At 42.5% G+C, this 27,446-nt stretch overlaps 1 long non-coding RNA gene across 1 annotated transcript; it reads right to left on the reverse strand.

Moving 5' to 3' along the window:
• Window positions 1–8,650: 8,650 nt before the first annotated feature.
• Window positions 8,651–20,783, reverse strand: LOC148646947 (uncharacterized). The gene is made up of 3 exons (XR_015927657.1): window positions 20,693–20,783; window positions 10,058–10,496; window positions 8,651–9,791 (listed from the first exon to the last, which is right to left on the reverse strand). It is a non-coding gene; the product is annotated as an uncharacterized LOC148646947 (long non-coding RNA).
• Between the last annotated feature and the right edge of the window lie 6,663 nt (window positions 20,784–27,446).

The following is a 27,446-nucleotide window of genomic DNA, read 5'->3' on the forward strand; positions in this document are numbered from 1 at the left end:
CTATCTGCCGAGGGAATTTACAACTATTATTATCATTGCCTGACACTAATTGCAAAGAAGCGTTAGAGGTACTATACACTGCATATCCCTGAAAGACTGTTTTGAATGCACTGACTGGGATGTGTTTAAAGAGGCAGCCACACAGGGATCACACACTGACATACAGGAATATGCATCATCAGTCACTAGCTACATCAGGAAATGTGCTGACGATGTTACACTCACAAAATAAATTAGAACTTTCCCTAACCAGAAACAGTGAGGTTTGCATCCTAATCAAAGCAAGGGATGCAGCATTCAAACAGGGCAATGAATCAGAACTAAAGTCAGCCAGGATCAATCTAAAGAATGGTATTAAACATGGAAAAAACACAAACAGGAATTAGAGGAACACTTCAGCATTAATGACCCACGGCGCATGTGGCAAGGTATACAGGCCCTCACAGACTACAAGAGGAAGAATATCTGTCAACACAGAACCAGTCAACAGAGCTGCACCCTCCACAGCTAACCAGGTGCTCTTGCTGTCTGCAGATGAGGTGAGGAGATCTCTGCTAAAAGTGAACACACGCAAGGTTACAGGACCCGACGGCATACCCAGTCGCCTCCTCAGAGTCTGCGCCAATCAACTGGCGGGTGTATTCACAGACATTTTCAACATGTCTCTGGCCCAAGCCGTAGTCCCCACCTGCTTCAAGACAACCACCATCATCCCAATACCGAAGAAAACCACAGTGACATGTCTTAATGACTACCGACCGGTGGCACTAACACCTGTCATCATGAAGTGCTTCGAGAGGCTGGTCATGAAGTACATTAAGGACACCATTCCAAACACACTGGACCCGTACCAATTTGCCTACCGGCCCAACAGATCCACAGATGACGCAATCTCCATTGCCACACACACGGCCCTATCCCATCTGGATAAAAAGAACACATATGCAAGACTACTATTCATAGACTTCAGCTCAGCTTTCAACACTATCATCCCAGAGAAACTAGTCAGGAAACTCAGTGCACTGGGTCTCAAAACCACCCTCTGCAACTGGATTTGGGACTTTCTGACAGGCAGACCTCAGGCTGTCAGGCTTGGAAACCACACCTCTGGCACACTAACTCTGAACACTGGGGTCCCCCAGGGGTGTGTGCTTAGTCCATTACTCTACTCCCTCTATACCCACGACTGTAAGGCCAAACACAACACCAATCCCATCATCAGGTTTACCAATGACACCACAGTTGTAGGTCTGATCACAGACAATGATGAGAGGGCCTACAGGGAGAAGGTCAATCTCCTTACAATGTGGTGCGAAGACAACAACCTCACCCTCAACGTCAGCAAAACCAAGGAGCTGATGGTTGATTTCAGGAAACTGCAAAACGGACATGCACCTATCCACATCAACGGGACTGAAGTGGAAAGGGTCAGTAACTTCAAATTCCTTGGCGTCCATATCACCGAGGACCGATTGGTCTCTCAATGCCACCTGTCTGATCAAGAAAGCACAACAGCAGCTGTACTTCCTAAGACGGTTGAAGAAGGCTAAGATATGTCCCCAGATCCTCACTAACTTTTACAGATGCACTACAGAAAGCACACTGACAGGCTGCATCACAGTGTGGTATGGCAACTGCAGTATTGCTGACCGCAAAGCCCTACAGCGGGTGGTAAAAATAGCCCAGTCCATCACTGGGGTTGCCCTCCCATCCATATAGGACATTTATGACAGACGGTGCTTGAGGAAAGCTCTAAGCATCATCAAAGACCCCACACACCCCAGCTACAGACTGTACAACCCTCTACAATCTGGAAAACGGTACCAGAGCATGCGGGCCCGGACTACCAGACTCAGAGACAGTTTTTACCCCCGCACTATCAAACTATTAAACTCCCAGCCTCTCTCACTCTCACCTTACCTCTCACCTATGATATGAACCTCACAGTGCCTTCTTTATTACCAAAAACTCAAACACACATTGAAATCTACAGTACCTCTACCTTACATGTCAAAAAGCTTATTTATTTCATTCTGTTGATGCATGTTTTTGCACATCTGATGTTGTTTTTGCACATTACCTGTTACCTTTTTGTTGTTTTGGACATTGCCTGTTGTTGTTTTGCACACTGCCTGCTGTCTCTGTCTTTTTTATTATACAATTGTATTGTTGTTTTTTTGTACTACTTATCGTCTGAGAGCTAGCTAAATAGCATTTCGTTACACCATATACCTGTATATGAGTATAATGACAATAAACTTGAACTTGAACTTGAAGAGACTGAAAGTCCTTGAGTGTTCCAGTCCCAGTCAAAGCCCAGATTTGAATCCCATAGAAAAGTGATGGAGAGGCTTGACAGCTGAAGTTCATAATCAATTCTCAACAGACCAAGTGAGGACTGAAGCAGTTTTACCAGGAAGAACAAACACAATTACACCATCCTGCTGTTCACATCTGAGGGAGATGTATTGTATCCAGGAATGTTGACAACAGTACTTACTGCCAAATCTGCTTCCAGCGACTACTGCCTTAGAGGACTGAATAGTGATGCCTCAGTAAATTTGACTGTCTATATCATCCTTGAAGGTTTCACTGACATTTAGCCTTCTACACCTGTAACAGAGTTCATTTGAAACTCAATGAAAAAATGATTGAAAAAAAGAATTAGACACATTACTTGGAATTCAACAAAGTGTCTATATCCTCAGTTATACTGTACTTGTACAGTATCATGATTTACAGTTTACTGTATTTTGTAATACTGCAGTATTACTTGTAGTTAATACCATTCATTTATATGTGTAAGTAAGAAAGCTTTGTGATACTGTACATATGGAAAAAAGTAGTTATTTTTAATTGTTAGAAAGAAATAATGTATTTCAGGCTTTAAAAACTGAAAATCTCTTGAATCAGTCCAAAGTCCAGGTCAAAAAGTTCCAAAAAAGATGAATTGTGTTTTATGATTACATTGTCACATTTGTACTGTAAATCAATGATAGACTATGTATTAAACTTTGTGAATTGTCTGTACCTGTATAGTTTGTTAGCTTGTTGTATTAACGTTTTATCTTAACAAAGACATTCTGAATGTGAGAAACAGCCTAATTTACAAGATAGACCTAATTTCTTAAACATAGTGATCCTACAAACGGCCACCACAATATCAGAAAAAAATAGGGTTAATGTGTCTTGTATGTGAAATTAATAACTATGGATTAGACAGGGGATTGCTTGTAATGCCACTAAATAACTAACGGAATACAGTATGAATATGAAAAAAATATTTTAATTTCTCACTTTGTAAATTCTGTATTCATTTTTAATGTGCTTGAAACTTTCATTTTTCCTGTTGTTTGAAAGTAGTATAAATACAAAATTCTTGCATTACTCTAATATTTTTCTTCAATGTCAATCAAACCCCACCTACTGTTTGTATTGTTTTGATTGACTGAGTGTGGACTGGGGGCTCAGGATGAGCTGGGATATTACACAGGGTCACTATGAGCTCAGACAGTAGAGACAGCGAGAGACTGTCGGTGTGAGATAAGGACTTTAATAACATCACTGTTCCTTTTCACACAGACTAATTTACAGATTTATAAACTGGGATTTGTGATCTTGTATTTGAGCTTTCTTTCTGTTACAGAGTGTAGGAATGATTATGATCAGAATTGAATTAAGTGTATGGAATACATTATAGAATTTACAAACAAAAATTTATATTAGGATTTTGTGTATATTTTATACTGTTTAATTATTATGAAAAATATTTTCTTTTAGGGGAAATTTCAGGAAACCTTCTTCAGGTGCTTAGAAAGAGATGAATCCACTGGCACAGAGGAACTGGATTGACAAGTGACCTGCAGGCTTTACAGACTTAGATGTGTTCAGTTCACTTACTATAGCAGCTCTGTAGCTATTCTCAGCCTCAGTCCTCTGTGGTTCCTGTTTTTGAGTCAGAGCAGCTCCTGTAGAGCTCAGGGAGGTTTTTGTACAGACGTGTATCACTGTGTGAATGGAGTGCTATCACTCTGCTGACAGTAATAATCTCCTGCATCCAGCCTGAACTCCAGTAATTGTCAGTGTAAAGGCTGTTCCAGACCCACTGCCTGTGAATCGATCAGGAACCCCAGACTGACGGTTTGTTGCATAATAAACCAGGAGCTGTGGAGTCTGACCAGGTTTCTGCAGGTACCAGTTCAGGTAGCTGGTACTACCACTGGTAACAGAGCTGTTGGCTGTACAGCTGATAGAGACGGAGCTTCCTGGGAGAACAGACTGAGCTGGAGACTGAGTCAGAACAATCTGCCCACTGTATTCTGGAGGTGAAATGGAAACAGAGAGAGAATTAATACTTGTTTGTTATAAACAGTTGCTGTTTTTACACACTAAACTTTTAAAAATTAGGTTAAATATTTAGACACAATCATGAAAATCAAATTTACTTTATCACACATTATGAAATAAGTTTTATTTTTAATCCCCACCTTGAGCAAAGAGCCCCAGTGTCCCCAGCAGTAGAATCAGTGGCATCATTGTCCTGTGTGTCAGTGACTCTGAAAGGGCTGATCAGTGACTGATCCACACTGTGAGTCTTAAAGTGTTTGGAGCAGTGAGGCGGAATAGGTATGCAAAGCTCCTTCCTGTATACAAATCCTCTCACAGACAGTTTAATGAGATCTGAGCTGTGAAAACAGATGAGGCTTGTTAGGGTTTCATGTCTGTTAATGTTTTGCTCTGTTTATCCCAGTCAAAGATGGGTTACTAATCTCTAACATGCTAAAAACACAGCTTATCATATTATAGCTTGATTTTTATACTGTATATTTAATACTAAAAATACATTGCCACAATACATTGTGTTGTGTCCCAGTTCAGAAATGTGCAATACATTTCTTTCTTTAATATCACCACAATGTTTGGCTAAACTTGCAACCGCTGAACCTAAACAAGGCTGGTCCTGGTCAGGTCTGCAATGGGAAATCAATAATATGATTGTTTCTGTGAATGGGGTTTGTGGAGCAGGAGTCTGCAGACCTTCCTCTGTATCAGGAATTCATTAGCTGCCCTGTAGGAGGTCCTGTCCCATTAATAGGGTCTGCGACACAGCGGTCGTTTTTTCACCTGAAGTCCCGCTAAACACCACTAGAGGGCACTGGGGAACCAAGAACTGCACTCGATCCCCAGATCTCTGATAGCTGTGTGGGAATTCTGCCTTAACAAAATAATTATTAATAATAATTGCTTACACTTATATAGCGCTTTTCTGGACACTCCACTCAACGCGCTTTAAAGGTAATGGGGACTCCCCTCCACCACCACCAATGTGCAGCCCCCACCTGGATGATGCGACGGCAGCCATAGTGAGCCAGAACCCTCACCACACATCAGCTATCAATGGGAAGGAGAGCAGAGTACTGAAGCCAATTCATAGATGACTTGCAACTGCTTTTCTTGATAGGTGCAGTGATAAAAGATGCTCATGTGACTGTTCAGTGTTTAATATACAGTAGAACCTCACCTCTGACCTTTAGACGCAGGAATAATTTTCCATTTCACAAGAAGAACAAAGGTCTTCTGTGTTCTTTCTCGAGACCAGTACTACCTTGGCTTGTCGCATTTCCTTTAAACCTCTAAATTAAATTTTTTAAATGAAATATCCCTGAGCTGGTCCTCTGGCTCTCACTCAAGGGGTATTGATCTGAGACCACTGTCGACACAGGACCAGTTATTCCAACACCACAACACTGTTACAGGTGTTCAGTCAAATTCTTGAGCTGTTGGTTATTAAAGACCTGTGACAATTTTAGAATGTTTACCACAGTATCCAATGATGTGAATTTGCACAAACAATAGTTACTCCACATTTACTTATCTTCAAGAGTATACATTTTGAATAAGATAGTGTAGTTCAAGTTCAAGTTCAAAACTTTATTGCTAGAACAACGAATTGTACAGAATTTGGTTTGGTGAGTTCATATAATTAAATACATGCAATGCAAATTCAACATAAAGCCATTAACACAATACATCTACCCAACACATTCACAAACCATCCTAACTATACTGCATGTTCTTTATGTATTTTGATATATTCGATGGTGTATTTCTTACTTTGACCTTATTAAAATATTTCTTTGTCATTCATGAGTGACCAGTTAAGCATTTGCATAAAACACATCAATTCATACAGCATATACTGTATACAGCAGTAACAGATCCTAATTGTGGTATCACGAATAGAAGGCATTTTGCAGATAAACCCCAAATTGTCTCTGTTTTACTGAAGTTTTCCCAAACTCAGACAGGTGTCAGTGTTATTTTCCCTGCCCTCGTTGTATTTGGTCTTGAACCTTCATTTCTCTTTCATAACTCTGCAGATTTTTACACCTTTAATAACCTGGAGTTAAGCCCAACAGACACTGTTGGGGCCAAGACTGGTGATATGGTACATGTGATATAAGGTATGAGTACTGACAAATCCAACAGGAAAACATGTTTGACTACTAATCTAAAAGATGAGTATAAAATTTGCTCTCCATTGTGAATAGTGACCTGAAGCACAAGGCCAAACCAACACTGAAGAGGTTTGACAAGAAGAGGCTGTCCTTGAGTGATCTAGTCCTGGTCATAGCCCAGGCTTGATTCCCATAGAAAAGTGATGGATTGAGATGGATTGACAAATATGAATCATTAACTAATTTTGTCAAGAATAATGGACACGATTACACTATCCCTCAGCGCATATCCAGTACAGACCTGTCCAAACCTGTAACCTACTGTAATAACTGAGCTGAAAGGAACACAGTGGTCTGGGCTGGTGATGAATGCAGGCAGGCAGACAAGTGAGCAGGAGGGCAGACAGGCAAACAGGCAGTAAACTGCAAGCAGGTGGGAAACATTCAGCAGCCAGAGAAACACAGTCCTGTGGCCATACTGTGGTCATGCAAACAAGCTTTGATGGTTAAGAATCAATGTGCACACACAAAAGGAGTATAGTCAGGTGAAATGAGAAGGCCTGTAGCACAGGAAAGGATCCAGACAAGGTAGAAACTGTCTGGCTCAGAGATGGAGGAAACAAGTGAAGCAAAAGGGAAATCTGAAACAAAGTATTACAGCCTAGTTATGGCTGTATTATACTGCAGTTCATAAGAAAGTTCAGCTTATCTTTGATGACCTCTCCCAACCTCTTCATTCCCATTTCCAAGAGCTGCCTTCAGGGAGGTGGTTTAGAAAGCCTGTGGCCAAGAAATATGTTTTCAAGAAATCCTGTGTTCCCTGAGGAGTCAGTATATTAAACACAGCTCAGTGACTGTTTCCTGTATGGAGCTATGGGAATATGTGTAAAGGTAGTGGAGCTGGTTCCAGCACGGTGACATCATCACCCTCCCTGCGCATAGCAGGGACCTCGGCCAGCTGGGCTGGGGAAGGTCTCCTTTAGCTCACTCGGCTGGTAACCTGTTGCGTTACACCCGAGACCCGGGTTTGTGCCCAGGTGTTGCGGTACAAACCGGTGGGGTGGACCGCCGAGGGCACAGGCCCGTGCAGAACCACGATGGTCAAATGATCGTAGTGTAGTATGGGCAGAACAAGATGTGTGTACAGATTTTTGCATGCCTAGGACTATTGTTTGTATTTAATGAACATTGATTTTATGTTGAGCATTGTGTTTTTTAGTTTTGTATGGTGATGCCAAAGACAAATTTCCACCCTTTTGGATAGAAAATACAGTTATATTTTAACATATAGCGTTAATAAAGTTCAGCTTTTGTCTCAGTCAAGTTGCTTCATACAGTAAACTGTGTTCTGTTCATCTGTCTTCATCTCAGTAGGTCCCAGCTGCAGCAGTGCAGTCACTGTGCTGTCCTGCTGAGGGAGGTTTTTGTACGGCTGTGTAACACTGTGTGAACAGATTTTTACTGTTGATGTACTGGTAACTCTGATAGTAATAATCTGCAGCATCTTCAGCCTGGTCTCCTGTGATAGTCAGAGTGAAGTCAGTCCCAGATCCACTGCCACTGAAATGCTCTGGGATCCCAGTCTGACGGTTAGTTGCTGCATAGATCAATGATATAAATTTGCACAAACAATAGTAACTCTATATTCACTTATCTTCAAGAGTATGAATGCTGAGTAAGTGGATCCTGCAAGTTAGACCATAACAGATAGTGTAGTTCAAGTTCAAGCTCAAAACTTTGCAACTAGTTGCATAGAATTTGGTTTGGTGAGCTCATACAATGAAATACATGCAATACAAATACAACATAAAGCCATAACCCAATGCATCCACTTAACACATTCACAAACCATCCTAACCACATGTATTTGATGCATTTTTGGTGTATTTCGATGTTGTATTTTGTACTGTGACCTTATTCAAATATTTTTTTTGTCATTCTGGAATGACCAATTATCCCTTTGAATAAACCACAACAATTCATACAGCATGTACTGTATACAGCAGTAACAGATCCTCTTTGAGGTATCATGAATAGAAGGGGTTTTGCAGATAAACCCCAAATCTTCTCTGTTTTACGGAGGTTTTCCCAAGCTCAGGCAGTAACAAATTCAGTGTTATTTTCCCTGCCCTCGTGCTAATTAGTCTTGAACCTTCATTTCTCTTTTCTCATTCTCTTGAGTCCTTGAGTGTTCCAGTCCCAGTCAAAACCCAGACTTGAATCGCATAGAAAAGTGATGGAGAGGCTTGACAGCTGAAGTTCATAATCATACCCCAACAGACCAAGTGAGGACTGAAGTAAATTCACTAGGAAGAATGAACACAATTATACCATCCGCCTATACACACTGAGGGAGACATACTGTATCCAGAAATGTGACACAAACTTTATAGTACTAGTTGTAATTACTATGAAATTTGCTTCCAACAGCTACTGACTTGCTGTAGGAAACTGAATATTGATGCTTCGGTAAAGTATGTACAGTATGTAACCTCACAGTATGTATCTTCATTGAAGGTTTTGCTAACATTCAACCACCACACACATAACACCGTTCCTCTGAAATGAAAAGAAAAATCACATGAAATCACTTGAAAAAACAAGCATTAGACACTTTACTTGCAATTCAACAAAAGCTCATACCGATGGCAGGAGGTGTATTGTTACTTGTAGTTAATATTATTTCATTTTTACTTTTGTGAAAGTAAGAAAATGTACTGTATGTACAGTATATGAAAAACAGTCCGGTCTAGTTATTCTCAAATGCAACAAAGTAATCAATTATTTCAGGCTTTAGCAACTGAAAATCACTTGAATCACAAGACCAAACTACATTCACCTGACCAAAAACTCACAAAAAAAGTTTTGTGATATTTTGTCAGTTTTTGTCCTGTAGAATTTGCAATGATGGACTATATTAAAGACTGTGAATAGTCTGTACCTGTATTGTTTGTTTATGTATTGTATTGACATGTTGTATCTAAGATTGAAAAATTGGTATTTATGTTCCTATAAAACAATATTGGACAAGTGAACTGACAGCAAGTGTTTGGGCTTTCTTTTTGTTACAGAGTGTATAAACAATGACTTTCAAATGATCAGAACTGAACTGAGTGTATGATTGAATGTATCACTTATATTGTATTTATTGCAAAGACAAATCTTCAGACTTGTGGTTTGTAGTTCAGGCAGTTATGCTTCATCTGCTTGTCAGTCTAACAGATCCAGTGTCACACAGGCACAGGCAGTCCCACATCTTAATAAGAAATTAACTCCACTGCCTGAACAGCAGCTTTTGCTTTCTCTTCTCAGTGTTCGAGGTTATTACTGGTCCTATTGGAAAAATGAAATATATGAATGATATACATTTAATATTGTCTGAAATGCTAAAGAATTATAATGTTATTGTTATCAAGAATGTATAAAAGATTATCTACATAGTTTATTAAAAAGTACTCACTATTCTTTATTTTTCATCTTCAGTTTCTTTTAATAATGTACTGTGATTACGTTTGAATAAATTTGGGTAAAAATACTGATTATAACACTAAGAAAAACGTTTAATACATTATGCACAAACTTAGTTGTGCTCAGTTCACCTGTAGCAGCTCTGCAGCTGTTGTCAGCCTCAGTCCTCTGTGGTTCCTGTTGATGAGCCAGAGCAGCTTCTGTAGAGCTGAGGGAGGTTTTTGTACAGACATGTATCACTGTGTGAGAGGAGTACTGCCATACTTCTGACAGTAATAATCTCCTGCATCTTCAGCCTGGACTCCTGTGATGGTCAGAGTGAAGTCAGCCCCAGATCCACTGCCACTGAAACAACCTGGGATCCCAGACTGACGGATTGAAGCCCCATAGATCAGGAGTTTGGGAGCTTCTCCGGCTTCTGCTGGTACCAGGCAAGACAGGGGTAATTTGAGCCACTATAATAACAGGTACCCACAGAACTGCTGGTCTTACAGCTCACAGTGACTGTCTGTGCTGGGAGAACAGATGTCACTGATGGAGTCTGAGTCACAGTAATCTGCCCACTGGAACCTGAAATGAAAAAAATGAATGTAATGTATTACTGGTAATATAATGTCATATTGATATGCCTTTAATGCCCAAAATAGAATAATTTCTTGCAATCAGTTTCAGCATTGAAAAAGTAACAGAAAATGCATTTATATTGCAAATCCCCCTGCGTTGTTTCATTGCATTAATTTAATTTCTACTCACCATGAATGCAGTGTCCAGATGAAGATGGTGATGAAGGTCATTGTTGCTGTGGGTTCTGTTGCCATGAGGGGCAGCTCTCAGTCATGAAGTGTTAAACTCACAGGGCTATAAGCACTCCCAGAGCACTGAAGCATTTGCTGCCAATGCAAAGTGTCTCTTCTATGCAAATTGTTTTCCTGGCTTCAGCAGCACTTGTAGCCAGTCAGTGCTGGAAACACTGAAGACATGTCTGCTGGAATCTGCTGGTCCTGCATCATTCTGAATGCTAAATTAATGTTTTTGATCTTTAATCTTTAATCTTTATCACAGGAGTATTCCAGGAGTTACTATAGATAACAAACCTTGTGCCCAAATTTAACTCATGTTTTCTTGAAGATATCGTGTCTTTTAGAAGTTTGGGATCTTGTTCTATTCTAACAGCATGGGACAGTTACTAATATGTGTTCGCTCACTGTTGTGTTTAGTTAAGGATCACAGTGTGGATCAGTCAATGTGCAACCCTTTCAGAGATACTGACACACACAGGACAATGATGTCACTGATTTTACTGCTGGGGACACTGGGGCTCTTTGGTCAATGAAGCATTGAAACAAAAATCAATCTATTATTGTTTGACTAAGTTAACTTGGCATATCTGTCACGACCACCAGCCAGCGGAGATCAACACGTAAGCGAGCCAATCAGCACCAGCAGCGGATTACTACTAACAAGCGCCGCCGCACGAGTTAACACACCTGCAATTGCTCTACCGTGCGGCACGCCGGGTTATTTATACCATTCGCACCTGATTCCCGTTGCTCGGTATTGGGTTCTCTTCTTGTTGCTCAGCCTAGCGTTCTCACCCCTCTTTTGCCTTCCTGGAATTCTGCCTGCACCTTTTGCCTTCGGACTTCGGATCTCGTCTCGCCCTTTGGATTGTTTGCTATCATTGCCTGTTTTGGATTTGACCCTGAAGCTCTCCTTTCGACTACGATTCTGTCTCACGTTTTGGATTGTTCGCCACCAGTGCCTTTACCGGATTTCGACTTACCTTCGCCTTCGGACTACGGCTCAGCTCCTGGATTTGCTCGGTACGTTTACTTACCTCCCTGCGACTCCTGCATCTGCATCGGATCCTTTTCACCTCTACAGAGCATCGTTACAGAATACCGAGCCCGATTATGGATCCCGCAGACGCACAGACCCTTCGTTCCCTTCTCCCGCAGCAATCCCAGACCATCGCCCAGCTTCAATCTTCTCTCCAACTGCTCACTAACCAAGTCGCCTGGCTTTTTTCTTCCCCTGTTTCGCCGGCTCCCGCACCGATTCCTACAACGCCTTTTTTACAAACACCTGCCCCGCCCACCACTCCCTCAACTTTACCATTTGTTCTCCCGGAGAAGTATGACGGCAATCCTGCAGGCTGCAGGGGCTTTATTGCCCAGTGCTCCCTGGCTTTTCAGCTGCAAACTGAGCGTTTTTCTACTTCTCGACAGAGGATCGGATTCGCACTTTCCTTGCTCACAGGCAAAGCATTGGATTGGGCTGCAGTATTGCTTGCTAGAGGAGAGCAGCTGTTCTCTGACTTTCAGCTTTTCGCTGACCGTCTCCAGGCGCGTTTTTCTCAAAGCAACCCGGATTTGACTTGCCTTCGGCTTTCCTCTCTTCGCCAGGGCGACAGACCACTGCAAGATTATGTGGCTGAATTCCAAGCCCTCGCCACGGAGTCTGCCTGGAACCCGGAAGCTTTGGTTTGCCTCTTCGCTAAGGGTCTCTCGGAGGATCTAAAGGACCACCTGGTGCTCATGTCCTTACCAACCTGGTCTCTAGAGGCGGCTATCGCTGCGGTAGTGGAATTGGACACTCGCATTCGGCTGCGGAGAGCGGAGAGACACCCAGGAAGCAGACCTGTGTGCCCCATGGGTCCTCCCCTCGTGGCGCCCACCCTGCCACATGCACCCCTGTCCTTGGAGGAGAAGGAAAGGCGCCGTCAGGAGGGGCTGTGTCTGTACTGCTCTGCGTCGGGTCACCTGCTCGCTACTTGTCCTTTGAGACCCCCCACATCCACCTCGAGCTCCCCCACTGCCTACTGTTAGTGTCAGTAGTGCTGTTTTTTCACAATCCTCTTCAGGGCCTTTATTCCCAGCTGAGATTTCCTGGATGGACACGCACCTTCCCCTTTCGGTTTTGGTGGATTCAGGGGCAGCTGGGAATTTTATGGATGCCTCTTTTGCTTAGAAGTGGGATATTCCTCTTGCTCCGCTTTCACCCCCTATCTGCATTCAAACGTTGGATGGGTCACCGATCGCTCCTGGACGTATTTCCTGGCAGACCATTCCCCTATCCCTTACTGTTGGTGCCACTCACGTGGAGGACATTTCACTCCTTCTCCTGGACTCCCCTGCTTACCCTGTGATCCTGGGCCTTCCCTGGCTCAAAAAGCATGATCCCCACATCTCCTGGGCCAAGAATGAGATCATTGCCTGGAGCCAGGCCTGTCGTGACAACTGTTGTCGTCCTCCACTCAAGGTTGCTGCTTCAGTAAACCTCTTGGAAGAACACTCTATTATTCCCCCCCCAATATGCACATTTGAAGCAAGCCTTTGACAAACAGAAAGCTCTATCGCTCCCCCCTCACCGCACCTATGACTGTGCAATAGATTTGCTTCCAGGAGCACTCCCACCCAAAGGACGGATCTACCCGCTCACTCGGACGGAGAATGAAGCCCTGCAGGATTATATCAAGGAGGCCCTGAATTCTGGTTTTATTCGTCCCTCCTCGTCCCCAGCCTGTGCTGGGTTCTTCTTCATAGGGAAGAAGGACGGCTCCTTGAGGCCGTGTATTGATTACAGAGGCCTGAACTCCATTACAGTCAAACATCCCTACCCCTTGCCTTTAATCCCAGCCGCTCTGGAGTCCCTACGTGGAGCCTCCATTTTCTCAAAACTAGATCTACGAGGGGCTTATAATTTAATCAGGATCCGTGAAGGGGATGAGTGGAAGACAGCCTTTATGACCACGCATGGCCACTATGAATATCAGGTGATGCCTTTTGGACTCGCTAATGCCCCGGCAGTCTTCCAATCCTTCATAAATGACATCTTCAGGGACATTATTGGAAAATTTGTCTTGGTATACTTGGATGACATCCTCATTTTTTCCACCGACCCTCAGGAACATGTCCATCACGTCCAGGAGGTCTTGTCCAGACTCATCGACAACCAGCTCTACGCCAAGCTTGAGAAATGCATTTTTCATGCTTCTAAGATTCACTTTCTGGGCTACATTATTTCTCCTCTTGGAGTCGAGATGGACTCAGCCAAGGTGGCAGCTATCAATGATTGGCCTGTGCCACGTAATTTGAAGCAAATCCAACGCTTTCTAGGTTTTGCCAACTTCTACAGGCGATTCATCCGGAACTTTAGCTCCGTGGTGGCGCCCATTACGGCTCTGACCCGCAACCGTCCTAGTCGGGGTAAATGGAATCCGGAGGCTAACAGGCATTCCTGTGCTTGAAACGACTCTTCAGCTCCGCTCCTCTCCTACGGCATCCGGATCCCTCCCGGCCTTTCATTGTTGAAGTTGACGCCTCTGCCCATGGGGTTGGTGCAGTCCTCTCCCAGCGCCTCGAAGAGGATCGCCTCCCTCATCCATGTGCTTTCTTTTCCAAGAAGCTCTCTCCTGCTGAGGTTAACTATGATGTGGGCAATCGGGAACTCCTAGCTATCAAGCTGGCCCTCGAGGAATGGAGACACTGGCTGGAGGGGGCTCAGCACCCCTTTGTCATTATTACGGACCATAAGAACCTGTCCTATATTCAATCTGCCAAGCGCCTCAACTCGCGTCAGGCCCGTTGGTCACTTTTCTTTTCTCGTTTCAATTTTGTCATCACTTACACTCCTGGCTCGAAGAATGGGAGGGCTGATGCACTCTCTCGGCTCCATGACCCCCCAGACCTGGACGACACACCTGAACCAATCATCTCTCCTAACAGAATCGTGGCAGCGATTCATTGCTCCATTGAAGATCAGGTCAGGCGTGCCCTCAACGGAACTACAGTTCCTCTGTGCTGCCCCCCGGATAAGCTTTTCGTCCCGAACAACTTACGTTCTGCGGTTTTGCAGTGGGGACATGATTCCCGGTTTGCCGGCCACCCGGGATGCAGACGCACTCTGGACCTCCTCACCAGGGACTTTTGGTGGCCTTCCATGCGATCTGATGCAGCAGAGTACGTCCGGGCTTGCCCGGTCTGTGCCAGGAGCAAGACTCCGCGCTCTAGGAAGGCTGGCCTCCTTCACCCCCTTCCAATCCCACACCGCCCTTGGTCCCACATAGCTGTTGACTTCATTACGGACCTTCCTAACAGTCAGGGTCATACGGTAATCATGGTGGTCTCCGATCGTTTTTCCAAAGCAGCCCATTTTGTCCCCCTCCCAGCATTGCCCACAGCCCAGGAAATGGCATCTTTGTTTGTACAACAGGTCTTTAGGATACATGGTTTGCCTGATGACGTTGTCTCGGACAGGGGACCGCAATTTATCTCGGCCTTTTGGAAGGCTTTCTGTCAAACTCTAGGGACTCATGTATCTTTGACTTCTGGTTATCATCCTGAAGCCAATGGTCAGGTGGAAAGGACCAATCAAAGCCTCCTGACCTTTTTGAGAGCCTTCACCTCCAGCTCACAGGATGATTGGTCATCACTACTTCCCTGGGCAGAATATGCCCACAATTCTCTTACCTCCTCCTCCACAGGTCTGTCTCCCTTCCTTTGTTCTTTAGGTTATCAGCCCACTCTCATCCCTGTCACACCTCAACTCACGGCAGTGCCGTCCGTGCAACAATATATTGCCAAACTGCGAAGGACCTGGAAAATGGCGAGGACAGCTCTTATTAAGTCAACCCAGCGCCACGCCAAATTCGCCAACCGACACCGCAGACCAGCCCCTCGTTTTCGGAAAGGACAGTTTGTTTGGTTATCTACACGGAACCTACCTATACATCAGCCTTCCAAAAAGCTTGGGCCTAGATATATTGGTCCCTTCCGGATTCGTTCCCGGATCACCCCGGTTACCTTCCGTCTTGCTCTCCCCCCTACCCTCAGAATCCACCCCTCATTTCATGTCTCCCTCCTGAAACCTGTTTACCGCTCGCCCCTTGCGGCTCCCCAACATCGCCCGCCACCTCCTCGTCGCATTCAGGGGCGCCCGGCTTATACGGTCCACAAGATCATTGACTCCAGATGGAACCGCGGTACCCTGCAGTATTTTGTCGACTGGGAAGGTTTTGGTGCCGAGGAGAGATCTTGGGTTCCAGAGAAGGATATTTTGGACCCTACACTAATCAGTGACTTTCACAGGGACTATCCTAATCGGCCGTCTCGGGCGTCGGGAGCCGCCCATGAAGGGGGGGGTACTGTCACGACCACCAGCCAGCGGAGATCAACACGTAAGCGAGCCAATCAGCACCAGCAGCGGATTACTACTAACAAGCGCCGCCGCACGAGTTAACACACCTGCAATTGCTCTACCGTGCGGCACGCCGGGTTATTTATACCATTCGCACCTGATTCCCGTTGCTCGGTATTGGGTTCTCTTCTTGTTGCTCAGCCTAGCGTTCTCACCCCTCTTTTGCCTTCCTGGAATTCTGCCTGCACCTTTTGCCTTCGGACTTCGGATCTCGTCTCGCCCTTTGGATTGTTTGCTATCATTGCCTGTTTTGGATTTGACCCTGAAGCTCTCCTTTTGACTACGATTCTGTCTCACGTTTTGGATTGTTCGCCACCAGTGCCTTTACCGGATTTCGACTTACCTTCGCCTTCGGACTACGGCTCAGCTCCTGGATTTGCTCGGTACGTTTACTTACCTCCCTGCGACTCCTGCATCTGCATAGGATCCTTTTCACCTCTACAGAGCATCGTTACAATATCTTGAACAACAGTACACAATAAATGTATAAGAACATTATACATGTTGCATTTGATCATAATTTACAAATACATTACCACCTTGAAGCTTGGTCTCATCAGATCTCAGAAGCTGAACACAGCTGGGTCAGATCAGTATAGTAGTGGGAGACCTCCAAGACAAGACAAACCAGGTTTCTGCTGTGAGTGGTGTTGCTGAACCAGAATTATTTACAAGCAAACACAAAGGGATGTAGTGCTGTAGGAGCTGATATCCTTCACATGACACATTAAACCAAATTCTAAATTTTAACCTGAGATCATGACTTGAGTGGGGTTATTAAGGACCCCATGACACTATTGAAGAGAGTAGGGATGTGAACTCCAGTGACCTTGATTCATTCTTATATTCCTCATCTGATCTGCTGCATACTGGGGGTATACTCATAAGGTGTCGTGGATAGATATTGTCCTTCCATGTTGGATGAAATGGTTTCATAAACTTTACAAAAAAAATGGGAAACACTGAGCTAGAGACCCATTCATAAAAAAATTACTATGTTAACACTTCATCTATATCTTCTGGACTTATGCAACACGTTCTTTGGGTCATGGTGATGACCTATTAAAGATGCCATTCTTTCAGTTACCTGTGTCTCTATACACACACAACACCATCGCATCAGACTATCACATATTCACTTCCAAAAGAAACATCATATTTCCTTGACATATCACATATTACTAAAACAGTGTGATTGTTTTAACATCTAAATTAAAATTGTTACCCACTCTGCATGATTTTTCTGTATTCAATGCTTCTTTGTCTGTTTATTGTAATTATTTGATTATTTGAAATTACAGGAAAATTTAGAAACTGAAATACCTAATGGTAAGAGTGCTTTTATGGCTACTAGTGATACTGGCTAATCTAAAAGCAATATAAGCAAACTGTTGTGTACAATGTATACAATACAAAATTTGACACTTCTTTCAAAGCAGCACAAATTAAAGCAAATAGCAAAAAGTAGCCAAACCGTAGAATTGCACCTGATTCCCAGCTCAGACTTTTTCTAACTGTCTGTGACAGGATTTGCTTACAGGAAGATGCTTTGCATACCTGTGCCGCCTCACTGCTCCAAACACTTTAAGACTCACAGTGTGGATCATTTACTGTTCAGCCAGTGACTGCAACAGATGAACTGAAAACTGTTGGGTTGATTAGGAAATCAGTCATATCAGTAATACATACTATAGTACAACTGCAACATAAACCTGGACAACTTCATTTTAATTATGAAATATATTGCAGAAATGTTCCCTAAAGACATGTGTCGGCAGTAACAACGTGGCAGGATGCTATTAACCCAACATTGTTATAAAATTATTGTTTGGTAAATTGTTGGATCTCTTTTCACTGGAATGTAGTATTGTATTTTGTATTGGATACATGTGTGCTATTGAAGATTTTTTTCTCATCTTTGTATCTGTTATTTCATGCACACCAAAAACCCAAAGGTTGGTAGGCTATAAAGTTGACATTGAATTTCACTTTGTGTTCGTTGCTATTCTTTAATGATCTTAAAATCACCAGTTTCTTACTCTGGCTCTTGACTTTTCAGATCTGTGTCAAAGAGATCTATGTCAGATTTTCCTGGAAAGGACATGGAAAATTCACTAAAGAAGAAGAAGAAGAAGAAGAATTCCTTACACTAATATTTCTGGACTTTTCTTGACACTCCACTCAGTGTGTTTTGCAAATTGTGTGGTTCACCGCCTGTGAAGATTTAAGAAACAAAGAAAGGGAAACAAGAGGAAGCCATTGGGCACATCAAGGTTGTTTGGTCGCTACTATCTCATTGATCTGAGAATCTCATGTGGCTGTTACTTGAAAGAAGCCAGAGTATTGTACCAACATGGCTGGGAGCCTTGTTCCAGACTTAAACAGCTCCTTGAGTAAAGAAAATCAAAGGACAGCAGCATCTTTTTTTTCTTAAGGAAGCTTAAGCATTTAAGGTTGTTGAATTTGTTCTATTGGTCCTTCCTTGAATCTGTTCTAACTTTCACCCTGATCTGCTGGTTTGGTAGCCTGAATCTGAGGAGCAAAAACAAACTGGGCAGCCTTGTGAAAATATATCAGAAGGTCATTGGTGTTAATCTTCCAGCCCTCTCCTCCATCTATTATTCACATGTTCTGCGTAAAGCAATATCCATCTGTGACGATCCTTCACACCCCTTGTTTCATAATTTCCAGTTACTCCCATCAGAATGCAAATACCAACTCCCCAACTCCAAAAGCAACAGATTTAAGTTCTCATTCATACCTGTAGCCATATCATCACTTAACACTTGACTTCTACTGTGTGCAAATATGTATGTATATTGTTGTTCTTGTCATGTTTTTTTCTGTCCGTCTGTATAAAGCTGCTGTAAAACAAACTGCTTCCTCAGGGATAATGAAGTCCTAGTCTCTCAGCACTCCAGCAGCATGCTGGGATTGTTTGTAAATTCTGGTTCAGCAGATCCACTGACAGCAGGAACCTGGTTTTCCTTGGAGGTCTCCCACTGTGGTTCTGATCTGGCCAAGCTGCGCTCAACTGAGATCTTATGAGACCAAGTTACAAGGTGGCAGTGATGTTGTTTGTGACCGATATGAATAAACAATAAATTTATAAATTCCGTACTGATTTAGTGTGGACTTTTGTTCAAGATATATTAATTGGCAACCAAGGTGATGATCTTTTGTTCTGTCAGAGTTAGTATAATAATACTTATCAATTACTTTAATCTATACAGAATTACCTTTCATGAGAACTTCTGAAACACAACAGAATTTAAAAAGATAAAAACATTCATTTGATCCTCGTAATTGTCAAATTGAAGTCAAAACATCAATATTTTCTGTATTTCCAAGCTGCTACTTCATCAATTTGTCATTCTAATAGATCCAGTACAGCTTTTAGAAACTAACCCTTATATTTTAACTGTAGCTTCTGAGTTCCGCTTTCAAAAATAGAGTTGATTGGATTGCTCCTTGAAAAAAAAAATTACAGGATATAAATAGACATAAAGAAATTCTAAATATTGTAGCACTCCTCCTTGGTTACCCTCAGCATGGCCTGCAGTGTAAGGAGAGAGGGACGAGACTGGAACTGCAGCTTACTAATTTTATTTCCAGGTACACAAGCATGTTAGTCACTCAGGTGAAGGGGGGAAGATAGCAAAGCAAAGGGAGGGAATAACAGAGCCAACTGCTGGACTAGGGGTTTGAGCAAGAATGTGGGAAAAGGGAAAGGGATCTACTATAGAGGAGGGAAGAGGGCAAATGAGTCTAAGAATTGAGAAATTCAAGGTCATGTGCTTCTGGGACACTTCTGAGATGCTAAACTATGCATTGAGATATTTTCTCTGATGATAATTAGCATTATTTCTTTTATTTGTAATTGTTCAATGCCATAGCCTTTTGAGTACAAACATTTAAATTTAAATTAATTTAATGTATTATCTATATATTATTTGTGTTTTTAGAATGTAATACAGTATTTATACATAATACATAAGTCCAACTGAAGCAGCTGTTCTCAACCTCAGTCCTCTGTGGTTCCTGTTGATGAACCAGAGCAGCTCCTGTACAGCTGAGGGAGTTTTTGTACGGCTGTGTAACACTGTGTGAACACGGGACCACTGTGTACACTCTGACAGTAATAAACTCCTGTATCTTCAGTCTGGACTCCTGTGATGGTCAGAGTGAAGTCAGTCCCAGATCCACTGCCACTGAAACGCTCTGGGATCCCAGACTGACGGTATGTTGCTGCATAGATCAGGAGTTTAGGAGCTTCTCCAGCCTTCTGATGGTACCAGGCAAGACAGGGAGCAGTTGAGGAACTACTACTATAATAACAGTTACCCACAGAACTGCTGGTCTTACACCTCACAGTGACTGTCTGTGCTGGGAGAACAGATGTCACTGATGAAATCTGAGTCACAGTAATCTGCCCACTGGAAACTGATATAAAATAAACAAATAAATGTATTAGTAGAAATACAATTTTATAATGTTAAATGTTTATAATGCCTTCATTAACAACATAAAAGTTATGACAACATTGCAATAATTTAATTTTTACTCACCATGAAAGAAGACAAGTGTCCAGATGAAGATGGTGATGAAAGTCATTGTTGCTGTGGGTTCTGTTGCCATGAAGGGCAGCTCTCAGTCATGAAGTGACATATAAGTGGCTATAAACACTCCCAGAGCACTGAAGCATGTGCTGCCAATGCAAAGTATCTCTTCTATGCAAATTGTCTTCCTTGATAGAACAGGACTTTTAGCCAAAATGAGCTGTAAACAAAATTTGTGCGCTGAGGTTTGTGAAGAAATGTCTGCTGAATTCTGGGCCTGCAACATTCTAGATAATAAGTCTAACAATGTTTTTTCATCTTCATCACAGGAATATTCCAAGATTCACTCCAGGAAGCAAACCTTGAGCCCATGTATACCTCATGTTTTCCAGAAGGTGTAGTCCATTCTGATGAAATTCGGTTTGGGATCTCGTTCACTTCTAACAGCATATGACAGTTATCTACATATTTTACACACTGTTGTGCTCATTAAAGCACACAGTGGGAATCAGTCATAGTTCAACCCTTTCAGAGTCACTGACACACACAGGACAGTGATGCCACTGATTCTACTGCTGGGGCTCTTTGGGGCCCTGGTGCTGTTCGCTCAAGGTGAGGATTAATACAAAAATCAGTCTAACAATATTTGAAAAGTCTAACAAAGTTAACTTTAGTTAGATGCAGTTGTGTGCAAAAAGAATCATATTTGGAAAGGTTAAAGTTTAATTACTGTATATGACAGGGTCCATTGTGCAAGACTGAAGGTGTTGTCACACTGTTGAGCCCCAGACAGTGTAGAATTCTCCTGCTGTAGGAGATTCAGTCTTCTAGAGGAGCAGAGCTCTGCTGTCTGGGAAGTGGTTCTGTACAGCTCTGAGGCTACAGCAGACTGTGATCCAATCTGGGCAGAGGAAGAGCTGGACTCAATATAGTTAACAGCTACTCTCTTATTGGTTAAGCTCAAGAGTTACTCACAAAATAAAAACACACATATTAATTCAATCTCATTACAATAAATTTAACACATTTTAATGTTAAAATTCACAACTATTTTCTTTGCAAATCTGAATGATTTAATACCCAAGAATTAAAACCCAGAAGTCACATTCATAAAAATGCCATGTTTGGCAACACACCCCACAGCTACAATGACTTTTATCACTGTATTCATCTGGACTCTTTCCTGGTGAGCAGAAATAAAAAAAACATATGTCACAATAACTATGATTTTCATCACTATCTTTAAAATGTAACACTTCCTTTTCAAAATTACTTTCCAAAATGAAGTGTATTAATGTTGTTTGATGAAATTATGAAAATGAAGAAATGTCACTTTGCATTGTGAAAAGCAGTTAGTGTAACAGACATATTACATGGTTCTTGTCAGGTATTGTGAAGATTGTGTATAGTGTACATATTGTTTGCACTGACTGTTGATAGTATCGGCTGTACTTTTAAAAATATTATTTCATTCAGAGAAGCTAGTAGGCAGACAGGTTAAGTTCAATTAGACACAGATCCAATGGTCATTGTGATGAACAGTGCATCACCCTTCAAAAGTACAGGGACAGCAAAGTCAGAACTGGTATTGGGCTTTTCAGTCAGACTATATGAATTTGTGACCATTAGCTAAATATATGAATAAATTTAATAAGTAGATTTGTACATAGGTTTTATTTCTGACTAATTCCATACATGCAGTCAACTGCAAAATGAATGGCACCCTTGATAAAGATGAGGCTGTAGGAAAGGCTGCATAAAATATATGTGTGAAGCATATGAATCATGGGTTATGTTAACTGAAAATTCTCTGTCATTTACCGAATTTACAAAGCATTGACGGATAATTCAAAATTCCAATAGTCATTTTGACGGATAAAAATAAGGTTTGGCTTTGTTAACGTTTTGAGGAAACTGATTTATATTCCTGTCCAGCTGGTGGCAACTGCAAAATGTCTTCTGGAGCCTAGGCTAGGCATTTTAGCATGTCTACGTGCAATGTCTGTAGGCTACACACAAAGTTGTATCACTGTGACATCTTAGTTCAATCAAAGATGAACATGGCCCATAGTAGCACAATTATACCCAACCGAGTGGCATCATGTTACACCAGCTTAGTGTCAGACGTTTCTTCAGCAGGCCCAACAGCAACGATGTTGATAAAAGTGGTGAAAAACGATCAATTGCAGCAGTCGAGGGTGAAGTAGAAGTGAGTGAAAAAGTCAAGAGAGCAGGCGATGAGATAGCAGCAATGCAAGCAGGGAATCCTAGCAAAGACATAAAGAGTGGATATCGTATGCAGTGGGAGAGTGAGTTCAGTTGGCTGAGGAAGAAAGACAATAAAATGGACTGTGACATTTGCCAAAAAGCTAACGTAACCAATGGATTTGTCCGTGGATGCACTACAATGCAAAAGTCTGCACTAAATGAATACAAAAACAGCCTCAGCCACAAAGAGGCTGTGCGGGTGGTTAATCAGAGCCTTACTATGGCCAAGCATGTGGAGAAGTCCCAGGCAGCATGCACACAGGCTTTACAAATTCAACTGAAAGTTGTTTTGTACATGTCAAACACTCCAAGCCAGCTTTACCCAGATCTAATAAAACTCTTACAATCTGCTGGGTGTCCAAACTTGAACGATGCACCTGTTTACCTACACCATGATTCTGTTAATCAAATGGAGGAAGCGATAGCCAAAACTGTCACTGACTCACTTGATAACCACATCACCAAAAGTAAATATGTGGGGATAATTATAAACAAAACAACAAATATCACTGCTGTAAAAAGTGTTGATCGTGTACATGATGCTTCAGAATGAAGGAAAATCTGAAACAGCTTACATAGGCAACTATGCAATACCCTCTGGAACTGCTGAGTGCATTACTGCTCAAATTAAAGAGGTGCTTGCTAGCCGTGGTGTGGATCTAAGCAGAGTTATTGGACTCGGGAGTGACAGTGCAAGTGTAATGGTAGGGTGTAAATCTGGAGTAGCACAGCAATTATGTTGTGATTGCCCATACATGATTAACATTCACTGTGGCGCACACCAAACAGCACTGGCTCCCAGAGACACATCCAAATCTGTACATGAGATTGATGTATAATGTACGTCAGCACTGTCAATAACATTTATACCTTCTACCACAACTCAACCACATGCACACACAAACTACGTGAATAATATCAGTAAATATGAAAGCAAATATAACAGGTAAAAATAGATGGAATTTTCACAACCCAGTCTTCACAGTAATGGATTGTGATTAATTCTAGCACAACCCCTGTATATGATACTGGGAAGACCACACCAGAAGAATGTTTGGATCCCTGCCTCCCGGCAATGAAAGAGGCAGAAGAAGGCATAGTCTTAGTTCATTAGTCTACCTACAGTATTAGTGTACGCTTTCACCACCACACCTCCGTCTCATCTGGTATTTAAGCATTAGTCTTTCCCTACCTCCTCACTCAGTACTGGTTTTCCTTTCGAGCTACTTAGTTGCGCTACGCCTTCTACCACTTCGTACTGTTCTGGTTCTGGCTTTGGTTTCTCCCCTTTTACTACGTTTTTTGGATTACGGCTCGGCTTCGGTTGCTCTTTCCCAGTTTGGATCTCTGGCTTCCCCTGGACTCTCGGCTCTCTCCTTCGTCTACGGTATTTGGATCACGACTTGTCTCTATCGGCTCCTGCAAGTGGGTTCATTACTTGGTTTCGGTTTCACTGGCCGAATCCGTAACAAAGAAGGCTCCACAGCTGAAACATATTGTTTCTTTTTTTCTCTTTTCAGCATGAAATACACCTTTACTTGTTCCAAATTAAATCTGTGTTAACATTCAACTTTTGATGTTTACATCCATCTTTAAGAACTATATTGTGGCCTTGGGGTAGAGAAATTAAGTAATACACATGCAAAATCCTTTTGTCATTCACTGCGAAAGGCAGAGGACTCACAAATGAAAGTAGTCCATTGGTTGTTGACCTTAATAAATCAGGTAATGGTTCCAAAACTGAATTAATAAGTGACGTTGGAGCTTGCACTGAATTGGAACTGGACCCTGAACTCAGAGGAGACAATAATAGAAAAGTAGAATTCATAGGTCGGACACCAGTGGTGGGTTTAGCGTCAGAAAAAGACCAATCCCCACTTGGAGAAGAACATCACACCTAGTGTAAAATATGGGGGTGGCTGTTTTGCTGACACACACAGGAACACAGGACAATGAACACATTTCTTTATCTGTCAGGGATACTGATCTTTATATGGGCTGGGATTCTGATGGGTTAAAGCAGAGGCACATGTGCATTGCTGCTGTTCTAAGCTGTGTTGAAAAATGATGCTTTAGAAGAGTAAATACAATTAATACAACCATTTTAGTGCTGTTTTTTTCTTTTTTCTACATTATTACTGTTGATTAGTAGAATGTCTGCTTTGCACATCGATATATCACAGTGGTAATTTAAAGATGGAGAGTGTGAAAACCAAACTGCAGCTTTTACTGCAACAGAGAAGTACTCTACAATTTTCTAACCTTCTCGACTGCTTCAGTCAGACCCCACAGCACTGTCGCTTTGGTGAGTGATGGTGATGATGACGGAGCAGGTTTGACAGCCATGATGACAAGACCACCAGACCCCTGACACAGGAGGGATGAGACAGGAGGTGATGGAGGGAGGAGGAACATTTACTCAGACCAGGAACAAGGTGTCTGTGAACTGTGTGGATACATTTACCTTTCACTCAGACATTTACTTCTTAAGACTGTTGTACATTCTTAAAAATAAGGATTTTCTTTAAACATCAATTTTTAGAATGAAAATAGGGTTCAATAAACACATTGTGAACAAATAAACAGTTTTCATATTTAAGTCCTTTACACACTAATTCATCCTAGGGTGATGCAGAGGATGAGCAAAGTATAGTAACTTTCTTATAGGTCTGAAAGTTTTAGGAAAAAATACAAAAACAACAAAATGCAGGAGACAGACTGAATCCTTCTCTACAGCCTTTTGTCCTGAAAAGTTACCTCAAGTCCTGTCTTTAAGTAGTCTGGTCGTCCCATTGTTAACAAAAGGTTTCTCTCTTCCATTTTTTTCTCCTTCTAATCCTCCTCAGTGAAGCATGAAGGAGCTGTGTGTGTTCCTGGTGTCTGCTCTCTGTGTCCTCCTCTCTACTGACCCTCCTCAGTATTGCAAGAAGAAGCTGTGTATGTTCCTGGTGTCTGATCTCTGTGTCCTCCTCCCCTCCTGACCCTCCTCAGTGCAGCATGAAGGAGCTGTGTATGTTTCTGGTGTCTGATCTCTGTGTCCTCCTCTCTACTGACCCTCCTCAGTGCAGCATGAAGGAGCTGTGTATGTTTCTGGTGTCTGATCTCTGTGTCCTCCTCTCTACTGACCCTCCTCAGTGCAGCATGAAGGAGCTGTGGGTGTTCCTGGTGTCTGTTCTCTGTGTCCTCCTCTCCTCCTGACCCTCCTCAGTGCAGCATGAAGGAGCTGTGTATGTTTCTGGTGTGTGATCTCTGTGTCTTCCTCTCTACTGACCCTCCTCAGTGCAGCATGAAGGAGCTGTGTATGTTTCTGGTGTCTGATCTCTGTGTCCTCCTCTCTACTGACCCTCCTCAGTGCAGCATGAAGGAGCTGTGTGTGTTCCTGGTGTCTGTTCTCTGTATCCTTTTCTCTACTGACCCTCCTCAGTTCAGCATGAAGGAGATTCCTGGTTCCCTCTGTGCTCATTCCTGTATCATTCACACCAGCTATATTGAACAGATCCCGTTTTCACTCACAATGTCCCACTGTTCCTAAATGTTAGACTGGCCAATACAGAGGACACTGAATCTGGTCGAATTACAATCATATGTAGCAGAACCCAGGTGATGGCAGGTCTTACTGTATGCTCCCTTTTATGTGTGTCTTGCATACATCTCACAGAGACTTGACATTTTGTACAATTATTAGCTTTGTCCACAAGAGGGAGCCAGAGTCAACATTGTTCATAATGTAATAACACTGAAGGCAGGCTACTACCTCAGAAAGCAAGACTGACAGTTACAACAGTGTTATTATTGGAAAAAGAAAGAATCTTTTTTTCAATAGTGGAGACTCTGGACTCAAGAAAGAATGTGGGAATGTTTGTATCCCTGTGAGTTTAATACTGTATAACTGAGAGCAGCTCTACATGGCAACAGAACCTACTGCACCAACGACTGTAATCACTGTTTTCCTCTGCTAAGTTATTTTACTTGTTAGGCATGTTCTCATGTCTCTGTCTCTCCCTCCATTCTCCTTCTGCAAGTGCATAGATGTACTAAAATCTCTCTGGAGCCTGCATTCCTGGACCAATACCCAGGCTTCTGAACCACATGACACTCATAGCCTCAGATTTGAATTGCCTCTCCTGTTCCTTATCATGTAGGTGATCATGGGTACAGGTCCATTAGGCTGTGACAAAGGATTGTGCGCCTCACAATGGCACAGCAGGTTTGCCACTAAGCTCGTTCCACCTCCACATTGCGCAGACATGACTCAGTGCTCTTTCACCTTGTGTCCAACAAACATGGTTGAATGGTGATGATTGTTCTCTTCTTGAGAAGCCCTCAGTTGGTAGAGGGAAACAGCTACTCTCCCCCAATATTCCACTGGGACAGATAATCTGCTGAAAAGTCATCATCATCAGGGATTAGAGGTGTGTAAAGGTGCAGAAGATCTGGAGTATTATATCTGGGTAAGACTGTTAGGAGTGGTGTATAGACCACACAGAGACTGAAA

Source organism: Lepisosteus platostomus, chromosome 16 (genome assembly GCF_059453375.1).
Source record: "Lepisosteus platostomus isolate fLepPlt1 chromosome 16, fLepPlt1.hap1, whole genome shotgun sequence".
In the NCBI taxonomy this organism is placed as follows: domain Eukaryota; kingdom Metazoa; phylum Chordata; class Actinopteri; order Semionotiformes; family Lepisosteidae; genus Lepisosteus; species Lepisosteus platostomus.